The sequence below is a fragment of the Muscardinus avellanarius genome, assembly GCF_963383645.1.
Source record: "Muscardinus avellanarius genome assembly, chromosome: 14".
Classification (NCBI taxonomy): domain Eukaryota; kingdom Metazoa; phylum Chordata; class Mammalia; order Rodentia; family Gliridae; genus Muscardinus; species Muscardinus avellanarius.
Genome location: NC_137800.1, coordinates 68,353,903 through 68,371,362, shown reverse-complemented (window position 1 = coordinate 68,371,362; position 17,460 = coordinate 68,353,903).

Genomic DNA, 17,460 nt, shown 5'->3' with positions numbered 1-17,460 from the left:
TATACTGCTGTATATGAGATAATTTATTTCTTTTACTGCTGTTTGCAGGGTCTTCAGTAATTCTTTATGATTATTATTCATTGTTTGCTTTTTCCAGCTTGTGAAATAACCACAGAAAGTTTTTCTTTATTTATCTGTGATTTTTTTTTGGTACTGGGGATTGAATTCAGGGATATTATACCTCTGAGCTATAGATTTAAAAAAGTCTTATTTTATTTTGAAACAAGATCTCACTAAATTGCAGAGGGCCCCACTAAGTTGCAGAGGGCCCCACTCAGTTGCTAAGGCTGTCCACGAACATGTGATTCTCCAGTCTTGTTCTTCCAAGTACTGGGCTTATAGATGTGTTCCACCACACCTGGCTTCTGTGTGATTCTTTACACAGAAGGACATGTGAAAATTATCTCAATCTTGGTTAGAAAAAACTCTATATATATCATGAAGATATAAAGTTCACAATCAGTTTTCAACTATATATTTAAAAAATTGACAAAGGTTTGGAAAACTGACTTTGATGGAGCCCCCAGAAACAATAACAAAAGCAACACAGATATGAACATCATATATTTCCATATCTATTGCTGTCAGAGCTGATAGTTTTGATTTTCTGCTTACTGGTCATTAAGTACTGACTATGGAACTTCCTGGGTCAAAATGAGAAAAAGACTAAGTCTTCTCATTCTGCTATGCTCAGGATTCCTGATGACAGTCTATAGGGTTACCATGGGAGAGTCACACTTAACCCTTGTGCTTCCATGAGGCCACCTGTTAACTTGGGACTTCAGTGTTTCCTGGGCACACATCAGCTCTGGAAGAAACTATGGCTCTTACTAAGCCCAACACATACTCTGGAGGCCCCAAACCCTCCACTGTGGACTTCCTTGAGCACCGCACTCCCTAGACCTGCTGCTTGAGGGGAACAGACAGGAACCTTCAGAGCACATTGGTTACTGGAAAAGGGGCTGAGTATGGGCAGGGCAGAGGGAGAGAGTAGCAGAAGAGAAAGATGCTCATTGCATTGCGTACTTGGTCCTCTGTATCTGTGGTTCTGCATCCTGGAATTCAACTGGCCATGGATAGAAAGTATTTGGAAAAACACAATGTCTGTAAAGAAGATGTATAGACACGTTTCCTTGTCATAAATTCATAAATAATGCAGTATAGCCATGACTGACCTAGCATTTACATTGGTATTAATATGTTGTTGTGTATATGTATATATATATGTGTATATGTATATATATACATATATATATATGTATATATATGTATATATATATATTAGCTCATGAGAATGAGCTAATATATATATGTATAATATATTAGGTATTATAAGTCATCTAGAAATGATTTTCATTTCAGTACCTAGGAGGAAGCATGTAGGTTATAAACAAACACTAGGCCATTTTATATAAGGGGCTAGAGCATCTTCAGTATCTGCAGGGCTGTCTGTAACCAATCCCCCATTGATAAGGGATGACTGTATGTACTTGCTCTGGAGATCTCAATTAATTTTAACCCATTCCTTTCAGAATGAGGTGAGCTTGGTTCTTCCTCAAACTTCAGCATGGAAAACAAATCATCAACATGGAAACCATTCTGAAAACCCAAGGTCTTAGGGGTAAAGGATGTCATATTGAACTCAATTTTAAATCTTTCTTTAGAGAAGTCAGTTCTTTGGAATTTTCCAATCATCACCCTTCAGCCTTACTCTTGTGTTCTGATAGTATGAATAAGACTAAACATATTTTTCCTCATGTCTAAAAAAATATGTTGGGACAAATATTGATTTGGTTTAAGTGACTTCAGAAATTGCAAATTCTGGAGGACCGTTTCACAGTAATAGTGAAAGCAAATAAAACTGGGTTTAAATAGAGTTATCCCTCTTTGCCTCTTTCTTTCCTTAATAACAGAACATTTATTGGATGAAACAAAGAAGGATCTGACATTTCCAGGTTGGATAATGTACACAAGCCAAATCTCTAGTTTCAGTGTATAAATGTGTGGTCTCACTGTAATCTTTATAGAAGGCCTCAGCAACGCAAGATAAGAGTTCGATTTCAGAATCAGTTAAAGCAAAAAAAAAAAAAAAGATATCAAGGTAAATGCAAATGCAAGCAGCCTGTTGTTTGCCACTTGGATGTTATATATTTGGTATCTTAAGGAAACCAAGACAGACACCTGAAGGGACCTTATCGTCAGTGCACAGAGATGTGTTTATGATTCAGGCAGAGTCACTCCATCTTGAGCTGTCTGGAGCTTGGTCTGGACATCTGTTTTTAATAGTTTCCAGGCCTGCCAGCAGGAACAATATCACAAATGGGTTAAATGTGACTTGCACATAGGGTGGGAGGGAGAAAGCAACAGCTAATAAGTGCTCAATAGAGTTTAGGTAGCTCCTTGTTTTCATGAACAACACTGAAAGTGTGATGCTGAGTTTGGTATAATCCAAGCACACAGTGCTTTGTTAAAAGGAACATCCCGATTCTGGCCTGGTCATGCATGCCTATAATCCCAGTACTTAGGAGGCTGAGACAGGGGGATCATACTCTCATAGCCAGCCTTAGCAATTTAGCAAAGCCCTCAACAATTTAGCAAGATCTTGTTTAAAAATATAAAAATTAAAAAGTTCTGAGGGTATATAGCTCAGAGGTAGAATGATTCTGGGTTTAAGTCCCAGTATCAAAAAAAAAAAAAAAAAAAAAAAGAAAAAGAAAAAGAAAAAGAAAAGGGCACCCCATACAAATTTCTATTCTCTGACATTCATTATACAAGGAAACATCGATTTTGAAATGCTTTTGTTTCTGGACAAAGTAAGATCACCAGCTATAGGATAGGACCAGTTCAATTTTTGTTGCTCCACCAGAATCCTAGAGGCTGGTAAAGGATAAAAAAAAGAAGTTTGCTTTGGCTCAGTGTTTGGGAAGCTGGGAAGTCCTAAAATATGGTGCCAGGGGGACAGGAGAATAAAGAACATGGCTCCAGGAAGCAGGGCTGTATTGTCTCAGCTCAGGGTAGAAAGCAGAAAGGCAAGAGGGCGCATGTCAACACCAACACAAGGGGCAGTGCACTGTATAATAGCACCCTGGCACAGGGTGTTCCAGCCCTGCAAGAGCAACTCCATCACAACACAAAGGCACTAATCCCTCCTAATGACCCAGGCACCTCGTAAAGACCCCCTTTCAGCACCACCAAAATGGCAGCCTAGATTCAACATGAGTTTTGGCAAGGACAGGCCATAGCAGGTAGATAGGTAGAAAGGGCTGTTATCCCTCTATGTCATTCCCTAAGTGCTAGCCAGCGGGCCCTTTTCCTATTACTGCAGCACTTCAGCGGGGCCCCTTTCTTACCGGGGAGCAAATGCAGAGGGTGAGGTGAGGCTGAGTGGGCTCAGCCTGCGTTCAGGCTTACTGTGGTGAGTTCTGTTACAGGCATGGCCAGGAGAAATGGCCCTGGCAGAGGCCAGAGGGCCCCCTGGACACCCTGTGACTCTGAATTCCTCATCTGAATATTCTTCTCATTGGCAAGAAAACTCAGAGGATCAGAAGAACCGGGGACTGCAAAAGCCAAGCCTGATTCTTTTTCCCTTCTTTTATCTGGACTTAAATCCAAGCTAGAAGGAAATGCAGGAAGAAAGGCAAATTCATCAAACAGAGAGGGAGTTAAGAATTATTTTGAAATAGCATTGTGCATTATGCATTTACCTGCATTCTTTCAATTTTCTTGCCTCTGTTTACTGGAAAGATGTTCTAGGTTATCACTTTGCCTACTCTCCTCAAGAGGACAATAGAAACAGGAGAAATTTGGCATCTCCAGTTGTGTCCCCATCAATTTGCCGGAACAGTATTGAAAAGAATACATCATTTGAGTTTCAATTAGTTATCCATTCACATGGTATAACATTTACAAGTACAAAAATGTGTCCATGGGAAAATGTTTCTCTCACCCCAACCATTAGCTGACCAGTTCTTTTCTTGTTTTACCTTTCAGAGACATTCTCTGTGGGACTCATTTAGGCTTGAATCTTTCTCCCAGAAGAATGATGAAATGCCGAGAAAATTATTGGGATAATTTTGAGCCCTAATCTGTTATCGTGACATTCAATAACATTGAACAAGTATGTTCCAAAAACCTAGTTACATGCTCAATGAGTTTAATAGGGACACAAAAGAAGCACATAGCATCGTCGGTGGCCTCAGGGAATGTATGACCTTGACACTCAGAAAGGCCATAAGCATAGTATAAGTACATTTTGTTAAACTAAGCATAGTGCTTTATAATTCCCTTCCCTCTAATTAGAAGGGTCTTGACAACACCATCTTTTTTTTGGTACTGGTACTGGGGTCATTCTACTCCAAGGTATAACCCCAAGTCCTATTTTTTTTGTAGTATTAGGGTTGGAACCCAGGGATTTTTACCTGGTTCTACCTCTGAGCTACACCCCAGTCCTATTTTTTATTCTTTATTTTGAAACAGGGTCTCACTAAGTTGCAAAGGGCCTCGCTAAGTCGTTGAGGCTGTCTATGAACCGCGATCCTCCTGTCTCAGCCTCCCAAATGCTGGTATTACAAGTGTGCACCGCCACACCCAGCTCTATTTTATTTTTTAGTTTGAAACAGTCTCACTGATTTGCAGAGGGCCTCACTAAGTAGCTGAGGCTGGCCAAAAAACTGATCCTCCTGTCTCAGCCTCCTAATTACTGGGATTATGTCTGCACGCCACTGAGCCTGGCAACAGACTCTCATTTATCTTGTTCTATGTGAATCCTTGCACAGGGCTGGCATAGAGTAGGCAGTCAGTAGATGATGGCTAAATGAAAGCATGGGTTAATGAATAAGTGGAGAGCAGATCAAGAAGGCAAGCCAGTGCATGGGAGAGCAAATCACACCACTGGCCCGGAAGGCTTGGGGATAGTGAAACAGATGGTATTGAACCTTTGGGGTTTGGGGCATCTCCTTCAGGACAAAGAGATAGAATCAGGTTCCAAAGAAAATATGGGACTTGACCCTGAAGCATAGGAGGAGAGAAAGATGCAAAGGAGGGAGGGAGACCCATGGTGGAATGGGGTGGGTGAACTGCAAAAGCTACGTTATGACTGTAGACAGGCATGGTGGCTTCCAAGGCAAGAGAGGACATTGGCTTGATGCTTTCCTTCTGAGGTTTGTTAAATATTTGGTGAGGCACTGCGAGATGAACTCGTGGGGAGCCTAGAGGGTCAGCGGAAGGATGTGCACATCATCCCCATGCTCTGGGCAGTGAGTAGAGGCCGTTGAGGCTGGGGATGCTCAGGAAGTGTAACCTAATAAGCCAGAAGCCCAGAAATTGGCTTAGGTAGGTATTGTGATATTTGGGGCACTGCACAATTGTTGGGGATGGATGCAGGTCTGGGGATAGGGAAGGGAAAATTGACTGACAGCCTTTCTGTGGGATGTGCCAAGAGCGTTTGATGATTGCTGGAACAGTAGAGAAGGAAAGGGTAGTGTTTCTTGAACCTCCATTATGGAGCATGCTACTGATTTGATGCAGTCATAACTTTTCTGGATGCTCAGCTACGTACCTGAACTCCACCAAGAACCAAGCTAATGCAGACATCCTCATCAGGATGGCTAGAAAACTTCTCTAAGTATGGATCACATTTATTCACACATCCTGTGTATTTGATTGCTTTAAAAAAGAAAGAAGAAGCTGTAAAAGGCTCTTGAAATCATGTTTGATGGCAATCAGGTGACTAGTCTGCAAGGAAGGAATTGTGGTACCCTCTTTCCTGATTCTTTGACTTTGATATGCTCACTGTCATCGCAACCCCAGGATATTTTCACTCCCTTGCTGGGGAGCTCTGGGCTTGTCTGCTCATAAATCTGGTGCTCTTTGAGAACTTGTGGTTTGTAAAAGACTGATGGTTGATGTCACATCCCCTCCCTCCCCGGCCCACCCTCAGAGGTCGTTCCATAATGGCATATAATAGCGACACATCAGAAGTCACAGAGAGAATGGGAGGATTTACTTGTTAACAAAGAAATTACAGCTGCGGAGTGCAAATGCCATTCAGAGCCCGGGGAGCGCTGCTTGGCATTTGCTCCAAGTTCTTCACGACCTGCTGCAGTTTTGGTTTATGAGTTTTCCTTTTTTGGGGGAAGGAATAGAAAATAAACCAGTTTGGGAAGCATTCTCCTCTCCAAGCCTTTTTTTTTTTTATTCCATCTTACACACACACACACACACACACACACACACACACACACACACACACAGTGTGCCTTTAGCATTTGGAAGTCTTTTTTTTTTTTTTTTGCAGTACTGAGGATGGAGCCCAGGGGCATTCTACTTCTGAACTATACCCCCAGCCCTATTATTTTATTCTTTATTTTGAAACAGGGTCTCACTGAGTTGCAAAGGGCCTCACTAAGTAGCTGAGGCTGGCCACAAACCATGATCCTCCCGTCTCAGCCTCCCCAATGCTGGGATTACAAGCGTGTGCCCTCACGCCTGGCATATTTGGTAGTCTTTAAGGAAAAGTGGAAATTGCCCCAGAACATGACATGATTTAAAAAAAAATGGATAAACCTGAACAACAATAACAAAAAATAAAACTAAAAAACAAACAAACAAACAAACAAAAAAAAAACAAGAAAGAAGAGAGGGAACAGAAACACTTCGCCGTAATCAAATCCTTCATTTCCCCTACTGCAAGGAATTCTTAATTATATTTAACAGACTCAACAGTGCACCACAAGCTGGTCCACACAGCTGGGGTAAGGCTCCATTTTGAGCAAACATGGCCGGGGAGGGAGGTCCAACCTGGAGGAGGTCAGGCACATTCCTGGGCCTGTTTGGGGGATGAGACCTGGCCTCATTTCCCCCAGCTGTATTTTCTGTTGGTGTTCTTTTGCAAGTAAATATTTCAACCAGGCTTTCAGTGGGCCCTTCCAGATCTGTCATCTAGTCTATTTTTCTAATAATTGACTGTGGATAGATTGGCATTTCCTCAAGTTCACTCAGTGGTCCAGAAACCTGCTCAACTTGTCTCTAGATGCAGAACAAGACTTTTCTTCTCAGATTCTCAGATAGAGTCACTTAAATATAGATTTTTGAACAGAAAATACAATGATTCCCCCACTCTCATCTCGTGCTACCCACCCCAACCATGATTCCGTCTTTCCTTACCTTTATGTATCAGTTCTTGTATGTTAACAAAATATATGAATTTGTGCAAAGGAGGAAAACAGTTTTGCTACTGCCTGTTTACAAGATCTTTTTCAGCATGAGGATTAAGCTTTTCCTTTTTTTTTTTTTCCTACAACACTTTATTTTTCTTTATCTATCATATGCAACCACAACCAAATTGTAGTATGGAAAAAAAAACACATTCTGTAATTTGAGTTTATTAAATCTCCATCATCTGTCTTTTGGTTTCTTTCAACAGATATTTCATCATTGTGAGGTATCTAAACATTTTCCCATATAAATATGCATTGAAGTCACTCAGTTCTTCATTTTTATTTCTTCTCATGTCTTTTTTCTTATTGATTCTTTCCATTTTCTATCTATAAAATTATAAAAATATACATTACCAATTAAACTTGAAATCATAGAGCCTATTGCATTCTGTTCATTAGCCGATCAACTTCTCATACGGTACATCATCAAACCTTTCTTTGTGGTCTAATAATATTTTTAACATCAGGCCATACACTTTGTTTCAGACAGAGTTTTTTGTTTGAGTTGGTCTCTGATGGAATTTTTTCACTACCAAATCCACGTCTAGTAATTGTAAAATGCTGATTTCTCTCTCATTATTTCTATGAGTTGAACAGGTGGTCAAAGATGTTTTCATTTATTGCTGTATTAAGGACCCATTACAAATTAATATTGAGAGTCGCGGCAAATTTCCCCCTAATATTTTCTCAATCTTCCACTGATTTAACACTGTTCTGCACATACACCGATTCCATTAAAAAGCTCTTCCACTCCAGTGTAAACAGTGTTCTATTAATAGCAAGAATGTTAAGGCTGTGGCTTGCGGCCTTAGGCTCCCATTCTATCATTCAATCTATCTGTGCCTCATCTTATGGGAGCGAGGGGACATTGGGTAGGATGCCTTAACCCTTTCCATGCTGACTTTGGGGAAAATAGGGAAGAAGGTTGTTTGCAGAGACACAGGTGGAAATGATAGAATACCAGAGGTTCGAATCCATTATTCAGTTACAGACACTCCAGCTGCCCAAGAGGTACCGGGTCTGTGTCTCAAATCCTTCATTTGGATTTTATCGTCTTCACCTAAATTTTTCTAACTTGTCCATTTTCCTGGAGATTCTCAGCTGTGGCTGCACAGGGTCCCCCGTGGAGCTCTACCCCAATGCACAAGGCCATTTATAAAGTTGCTCAGGTTTCTGCTGCGCAGCTGGGGTTAAGGACCAGTGCAATGCTTACTCTGGTGGGGCTGAAAATTCCTATCCGAATGCCCTGTTTCCTTTTGAGGGACATCATGGGTTTGGGAGGAAAGTTTTAAGTCTAACAGCAAATTTAAAAATAGTTGATTGTAGTCATAACTACAAGAGTCTATAGTACTCCTGTCACAAAGGGGGAATAACACACCAAGAAGGTAAAACATAACCCAGTGAAAAGAAAATTGGAACGCTAACTTGAAAGGATGTAAGTGACCCGTCCTGGGAAGACAGGTAACCTGCCTGTCTTGTGCTTGAAACTTCATACTGTGGCTGGAGGGGCCTTCTGGAGTGAACTGGAACCGGCTTTCTCTGCTACACGTTCCTGCCATGATGTTTTGTGCCATGATACCTCCAAAGCAACAGGGCCAAGCAAACATGGACTGAAACTCTAAAATTGTGAGCCCAAACAAACCTTTCTTCCCTATAAGCTGTTTACCACGGGCATTTTGTCACAGTACCTGAAAGCTGATTAACACAAGAGCTCACTTTGGCCCTTCTGGCCTGTGAGATTACTAGTTTCAGGCTGTTCCTGGTGAGGATCAGGAGAGACTGTCTGCAGGCTCACTCACTACTTTTCAGAATAAGACATCTAGGTGGGAGAAGCATTTTCCTAGAGAACTCCTCATAGGGCTCTTTGCAAAGTGAAATGTGGTATGCAAGATTAGCTTCCTAACTATAATGTTTTGGTTCTTTTAGAGTATCTTTCCCCCTTTCTTTTCCTTCTTCAAGTTCATTAATTCATTTCTAACTGAAAAATTAACAAATGATGTGTGGATGTATGCCTCTACCATCTTGTACCCCATTCAGATGTATGACAACAATGCACCAAAAAAAGAGTACTTTTTAACTCTCAAGCTTTGAAAATACCCACTGTCTCTTTTCTTTCCCACCCCCCAAAATTGGCCAAACACTCAATACTATAGATCATCACTGTTAAGATTCAATTTTTACTGCTCGTAATCCCAGCATTCCAGAGGCTGAAACAGGAGGATTGTGCAAGTTCAAAGCCAGCCTCAGCTACTTAGTGAGGCCCTTTGCAACTCAGTGAGACCTTGTTTCAAAATAAAGAATAAAAATAGGGCTGGGGGTGTCACTTGGAGGTAGAATACACCCAGGTTCCATCCCCAGTACCACAAAAAAAAAAAAAAAATTCTACTTTCTTCCAATGTTTTTATATGCCTGTTTTTTTTAAATTTATCATAATGAACATCCAATTTTCATACCTTTCCCTGTAACACCATGAGCTAAATATCTCCCTATGTCATTTATAACTTCATAGAAATATTTTTTCAAAGAATAGTATTCTATGAGATTAATGAAGCACAATATACTTATTTCTTTATTAAAGTTAGTGTGTGTTTTATGTTTCTGAATAATACATAAAGTAAATAAAACCTTTAAAAAACAGATAATGAAAATATAGGGTAGATGGAACCTTATCCTTAATATATAAAGATTTCAAATAATCAGTACGTGAAAAAACATCTATTTTGAAAAAGGCAAAGGACTTGAACGACAATTGTACAAAGCAAGAAATATTAAACGGCCTCCAGGTGTATAATAAATGTTCATATCTACTAACGAAGAAAAATAACAAATGAAATATCGACAAACACACTACTTCTCATCTATTAGAGTCTCAAAGGTACCAGTAGGGTGTCGTCCTATGGGATCTATCAGAGTATGCTTGCCAATAAAATAAATGGACATCATATTTTTTTGGAAAACACTTTGAAGATATAAATCAAATAATCTTAAAAGTTGTATACTTTCTTCTAAAGTATCTGTTCTAAGAACCAGAAAGTTTGGTTTTCAGGAAACCCATTGCATATAGAAAATTACAGACAAAGATGTTTAATATGTTAATGGAGAAAGTAATTAAGAGCAGGGGCAAACTAAATGGCCACGTCCATCTATGTGTTATGCTGTTAGCCAGAGCACAAATAACTAGTGAGAGGGAAGGGACTCAATTTCACAATGTTATGTTGAACAAACGCAGCATGGGATGAGATTGTATAACAGGATCTTATATGTGCCTGTGAAAATGAGTGAGGAGAGCTACTGGCTATCTTAGATTAAATGGGTCAACAGAAAGTTTGTTGCTAGACTTATTTGTGTTTTAAATTCTCTCTACTGTGAATATCATGTAAGGAGAGACGGAAGGTCTCTTAGTAGTTGAGAAATAGCTCCTGATACCATCCTAGCCCCACCAGTGACTGTTCAACCTTGGGCAAAGTCACTGAACCTCTTTGTGCCTTTATTTCCTTGTCTGGAAAAAATGGTATAACAATAGTACATTCATCTAATAGGATTTTTATGAGGATAGATTATTTAATCACATAAACCTTTAGGACACAGTTCCAGTCACAAAGCAAGTGCTATAAGAGTGTCAACTAGCCTTAATTTTTTAATTACCAGAAAAATAATTTAAATTGTACCATCTGCCCTTCCCTCAAAGAATTCTTTGTTACATGTGTATTAATATGCTCCCCCACCTCCATATTCTAAGTTATTTCCTTAGGATAGATTCTCAGAAATGAAATTTCTAGGCCTTTGGTAATTTCTGCCAAAATTCTTTCTAAAGTTGCCCTTGGACCTTTTCATGCAGTAAATATGTGACATTGCTTGTTTTAACAAACTTTCACTGAATATTATTTTTTAAAAACAACTGTATAAAAAGAAAAAAGCTGGATGGTATTTCTTTCTTTCTTTTTTGGTACTGGGTATTGAACCCAGGGGCACTACTAACTGAACTACATCCCCGACTCTTAACATTTTTATCTTGAGACAGTCTCACTAAATTTTCCAGGCTGGTTTCGAACCTGCAATCCTTTTGCCTCAGCCTCCTAAATAACTGGGATCCTGAGTAACGGGATTACAGATGTGTGCCACTAAATCCAGCCTCTTTAAGTTTTTTTTTTTTTAAATAAATAGTGAGGATGATAGTTTTTACACTTACTATTGTCAAATTTTCTCTTTTGCTAAGTGGTTTCTCTTCTTTATTTACTTCTTTACCTACTTTCTTAGTGATTTTTTTGTATTGACTTATATAAGCTCTTCTTAGAGTAGAAATATATTAACCATATTCTGCCATAACAGCTCTATACATTTTTTCCTTTTATAGTATTGTTATATATAATATATACATACATATATATGTGTGTATATATATATATATATATATATATATATATATATATATATATATATATATATATTGGTTTGAGGTGAAGAAGCTTAAATATTTTGTTGTCAAGTCTGCTTGGGCCATATTGCCATTGCTTATAATTTACAACTTCAGATGAGAAGATTTTTAATATACTTCTCTATTGTTAGCTCTTAAAAGCTTTTTAATGGCTGTTTTAAGACGCAGCATTTTAAAATTTTGCAAGATAACTTTTACTGACTAAATGACTGACCAGGAAGCATGCAGGCGCTTACTCCATCAATCTGGCTGAAAGACTTCTCAGAATTCCACGTCACTAGCAGGGCAGCCTACGCACTCCTGTATCCCCTTCAGAGTATAAAAGCACAGGTTCCTAGCTGGGCGTGGTGGCACACGCTTGTGATCACAGCATTTGGGAGGCTGAGACAGGAGGATCATGGTTCACAGACAGCCTCAGGTACTTAGTGAGGCCCTCCATAATTTAGTGAGACCCTGTTTCAAAAAATAAAGAATAAAAATAGGGCAGGGGCCGTAGCTCAGAGGTTAAATTCCCCTGGTTTCCATCCTCAGACTCGCAAAAAAAAAAAAAAAAAAAAAAAAAAAAACCAAAAACAAAACAACGACAAAAAAAACACACAGGTTCCTCTCACTGGTCTCTAGGCAGATGTTGTCCTTGCAGACAAGCTGTGGCTGAGGCCACTTTGGCCTCTGCACGGGCAGATGATGAGGAGAGAAGCCAGGCGGCATGCCTCCTGCCGGCTGCTCTGGTCAGGTGCTTGAGGCAGAAAGTGGCCCCACATTGCTGCACAGAGCAATAGGACGCATGAAGGGGCCTAGCGTTTTAGGAAGAGGCCTACTGGCGAGAGGGCAGGCGTTTTTGTCAGCATCCTCACTGCTGCAACCGGAACACCTGATAGGTACAACTTAGACATGGTTCTGGGGGTCAAAGAGGTCATGGCCAGGAACTTCAGGGTGTCATGGTGTGTCCCAGAGAGAGCATGTGCAAGCGAGAGAGCTTGTTATCAGCTCATGGCAGCAAGAGAGCCAGATCGATAGATACATAGATAATAGATAGATAGACAGATAGAGGCTAGATCTTGTGATACTGTGCCTGGCCACACCCCCAGAGACCCTTCCCTGCAGCCAGCTCCCACCTCCAACCTGCCTGCCTTGTCTAACACATGAGGTTTGGGGGACATTTTAAATCCAAACTATAATACCAGGCAAGTCTATATGTACATGAATTCTCCTCCTCCTCCTCCTCCCCCCTCCTCCTCCTCCTCTTCCTTCTCCTCCTTTTCTTCCTCCTCCTCCTCCTCTTCTTCCTTCTTCTTTCTTCTTCTTCTTCTTCTTCTTCTTCTTCTTCTTCTTCTTCATCTTCATCTTCACCTTCATCTTCTTCTTCTATGGCACTGGGCATTGAACCCAGGAACTTTCTATTGCTCAGCCACACCTCCAGCCATATTTTATTTGTTTAATTTGAAACAAGGTTTATTTGTTTAATTTGAAACTTAGGGAGCCAAGGGTTCCCTAAGTTGCTGAGGCTGGCCTTGAACCAGTAACCTTCCTGTCTCAGCCTCCTAAATAGTGGAATCGCAGGGATGCACCACCACACCTGGTTTCACCAGTTCTTTTAGACCAGTCGAAGATAATACTGAAGAGCAAGGTCCTCAGGACAAGTTGAAAAATCCAGGCACTAAGATAAGAAATCTGGTTCCAGACTTGCAGTGGCTCACAGATAGTTGTGTGGATATGGGTCACTTGTGTTTTATTTTTAATTTTTAATTTTTTTGTGTGTTTGGGGATGGAACCCAGGGGCATTCGACCTCCGAGCTACACTCCCTGCCCTATTTTTTATTCTTTATTTTGAAACAGGGTCTCACTGAGTTGCAAAGGGCCTCACTAAGTAGCTGAGGCTGTCCGTGAACTGTGATCCTCCGGTCTCAGCCTCCCGAATGCTGGGATTACAAGCATGCGCCACCATTCCTGGCTTTCAGCTTGTGTTTTAGTTTCTTGGTTCCTGTATTTGTTAAGTGTATGCCTCCCTCAATTTCTCATTTTCTTTCAGGAATATTCGGAATTCTCACTGCGCAGCGATAGTGAACATGTGCCAGAGAGCAGCCCTTGTCCAAACGAAAGGTTGTTTATTTTAACAATAGAAAGTGCCTTGCTTCATTGGTTCCTTCCCCTGAGGTTTCCATATGAAGAAAGGCACTGGCACCGAACCTAGGTCCTGGCCTTGCTCCGTGGTTTGGTGCTTTGTCTGTAATCTTTTTTCTAGCTGTTGATTCAAACTGTATGGGCAAACTCAATCTCTTCTTAGATATTTTATATGACATCGACAACACATTGCCAAAAAAATTCTGTATTTTTCCTCCTTCAAATATCTTCCCCCAACACACCCGTGAGGCCCTTTGACAACATCATTGTGGAACACTGTCGACATTCAGCCCCCTCAGAAATGAATGGGAGCTGACAACATGCTTTCGCCCAAATTGTAAAGGCTCTTGTCTGGCTATTCAAGTCAAACCCGGAGTTTACATAACCACCTCGCATGCTTTCTGGTTATGTAAAATGCGACTGAATATCTGAACTCCGGATCAAAAGCTTCCTCCACATGAATGGTTTAGTTAGGAGAGGAGAAAAAAAAAAAAAAACCCAAGATTCAACTGTGCCAATGAAAACACGGATCACTTCACATTGTGCTTTGTGAAAGAGTGAGGATGAGAGAGGAAAATGCACGGGGCAAGTCGGAGCCGCAGGTCAGTGGAAAAAATCTGCCCCGCAAACAGGAGGGAGGGAAGCTGTGACTCGGGGGAAGGTCAGGAGGACCTGGCGCACTTTCCGGAGGAGCTGAAACACGGGGGCAGAGATGCTGGCCGTGGGTACAAACAACTCAGAAGCTGGAAGTTCAACAAACTCCAGGGTTTCTTGAGTGGTTTCTGGGCGCTGTGTACCACCATTGAGGCCCAAAGTTCTGGGTGAGGGAAAAGTATAAAGAAATATGTTGCCTGGCGGTGTGGCGCACGGTTGGAATCCCAGTACTTGGGAGGCTGAGACAGTAGGATCGCAGGTTCGCAGCCAGCCTCAGCTACTTAGTGAGGAGGCCCTCCGCAATTCAGTGAGACCCTGTTTCCAGATAAAGAATACAAAACAGGGCTGGGGGTGTAGCAAGGAGGTGGAATGCCCCTGGTAACACACACACACACACACACACACACACACACAATGTGTTTTTGTCCTTGATTTCAAAGAGATAGAAAACATTAAGCCTTCATAGGGACTCAGCATACAAACATAAGAAGGGGGTCACTGAATCTTAGGGAGTCTCAATCGTAGTAGTATAAGTACTCAGTGTATATGTAAATATAAACTATAATAAAATTCAACAACCAATTGTCTAGCAAAAACTACACCCAAAATTTATATGTACCAATGTACAATTAAAATACGTTTAGCTGTTAAAAAAAGGGGGGGGGGTCTGATTGAAAATCATAAATGCCCAACATGTAGTGGAATGGAAAATTAAAACTATGGGCCATCCCTGAGTAGACGTGCACTTCAGGGAGAAGGGGGAGAGATGCTTGCTGTCAGTTGGAGACAGGCGTGGAATAAGAAGTATGACTTTTAGGCAGCTAGGGAGAAGAAACAGGCTGTCCCAGGAAGGACAACCTTTGCTGGGCAAAGGTTGAGAGTGGGGTTTCAGGACAGCAAGCGGGGGCGTGGCCAGGAGGGCCGCCTGGGAGAGGTTAGGGAAGGGCCTGGCAGCCAGATCAGAGCCGTGTCAGGTGACAGAGTGAAGGTCTGCCAGCGGAACAACTGGCCACAGAAACCCAAAAGTCACAGAGGTAGGGACAAATGATCCCCCATAAGGGTACAATGTTAGGGTTATGAAAACCAAGCAGAAAAGTGGCATAAAGGGCAGGTGTTTTCCTGGGCGTGGTGGCGCACGCTTGTAATCCCTGTGCTTTGGAGGCGGAGACAGGAGGATTGCGCAGGTTCGAAGCCAGCCTCGCTGGCTTAAGAGACCCTGTCTCCAAATAAAAATATAAAATAGGTCTGAGAGTGTAGCCCAGAGGTAGAAGGGCTTCCAGGAACCCCAGTACCACCAAAATATAAATAAATAAAAAATAAAAAGGCAGGTGTTTGGTTGGATTTGGTGGTGTTTGCCTATTATTACAGTATTTGAAAGGAGGATTGTCCAGAAAGGAGGAATTGAGGTTCAAGGCCAGCTTCAGAAATTTAGTGAGACCCTTGGAAACTTAGTGAGACACTCTTTCAAAATAAAAAAAATAAGCCAGGCGTGGTGGCACATGCTTGTAATCCCCAATCCCTGCTCTTGGGAGGCTGAGACAGGAGGATCGTGTAGGTTTGAAGCCAGCCTCAGCTGGTTTAAGAGACCCTGTTTCCAAATAAAATATGAAATAGGTCTGGGAGTGTAGCCCAGAGGTAGAAGGCCCCTGGGTTCCATTCCTAGTACCAAAAAAAAAAAAAAAAAAAAGGCCTGGCATGGTGGCACACGCTTGAAATTTCAGCATTTGGGAGGCTGAGACAGGAGGATTGCGGTTTGCAACCAACCCCAGCTACTTAGGGAGGCCCTTTGCAACTCAGTGAAACTCTGCTTCAAAAATAAAGAATAAAAAATTGGGTGGTGAGATGTAGCTCGGAGATAGAATGCCCCTGGGTTCCATCCCCAGTACTGCAAAAATAAATAAATAAAAAAATAAAAAATAAAATAGGGCTGGTGACATAGTTAGAAATCCCCTTGAGCTCACCGCCCCCCCCCCAGACCCCAGATAGGCACTTGTAATAAGAACCAGAAATTGCTGAATACACCCTGTGATCAGCAGCAAATGATTAACTTTTTTGGGCCACAGTATTCTCACCTGTAAAATGGGGCCAATAACTTACACCTTCAGGCTGCGCAAACAATAAAACTGGGTTAATATGTCAGTGTGCTTATAAATTATAGTGCAACGATATGTTATTAGAGTGTTACTGTGGTACCGTGTCAAAGGCATGGACTTTGATGTGAGATAACCCTGGGCAAAAATTCCTGCTCCTCCACTTCTTTTCTGTCCTCAGGAAAATTAGTTAATTCTCTTAGACCTCGGTTTAACATTTTTAAGTTGGGGTAGGACTATCTGCCTATCTGACTATCTGCAGAGTGGGGGAGGGGACTAGGGCAAACACCCAGGAAGTGCCTAGTGTAAACTGATCCTGTGGCCGGGGTCCCCTTGTTATAACTGAGCCCCTAGTAGAGGGAGCTGGCTTCTTATGAAGGGCTTTGTATAGATGGAGGGGAAGGGAACAGGGTTTGGGTAACTGGTGGGTGCGGCGTTGAAGCGGAGGGTGAGTCAGGCCAGCATGAGTCCCTTGCACGGTTAGGCCAAGGAGAATGGAGGCCCACAAGATGGGTAGGCCACGGTGAGTCTGGAATTTTTATGGGGCAGAAGAATGAGATGCCAGTTTAATGGAAAACAGAGCAAAACCGAGGTTTCATGTGAAGACGTTTAGAGCCTTAAAGTTGCTCTCAGGTAGAGATCATGTGGCTGTGGCTTTGGCGTGTGTTTTTTGGGGGTAATTTTGGGAAGCTGATGAGGATTGTGGGAATCCTAGAGCCTCCAAGAGACACACCTGGGTTTTCAGCACCTGACTAGAGTGGAAATGTACAAGGAATATAAGACGGTTCAGTTATTGGATATATTCAGTATTAAAGTAAGACCTGTATATGGTCACAGTCCTCTTGGCAGCTAAGAGCTTCATGCTCCTAAGATGCCCAATACAGCAGCCTTCTGCCTCTGCGACTCCTGCCTTTATTCCTTCTCCCCGATATGATCTATGAAA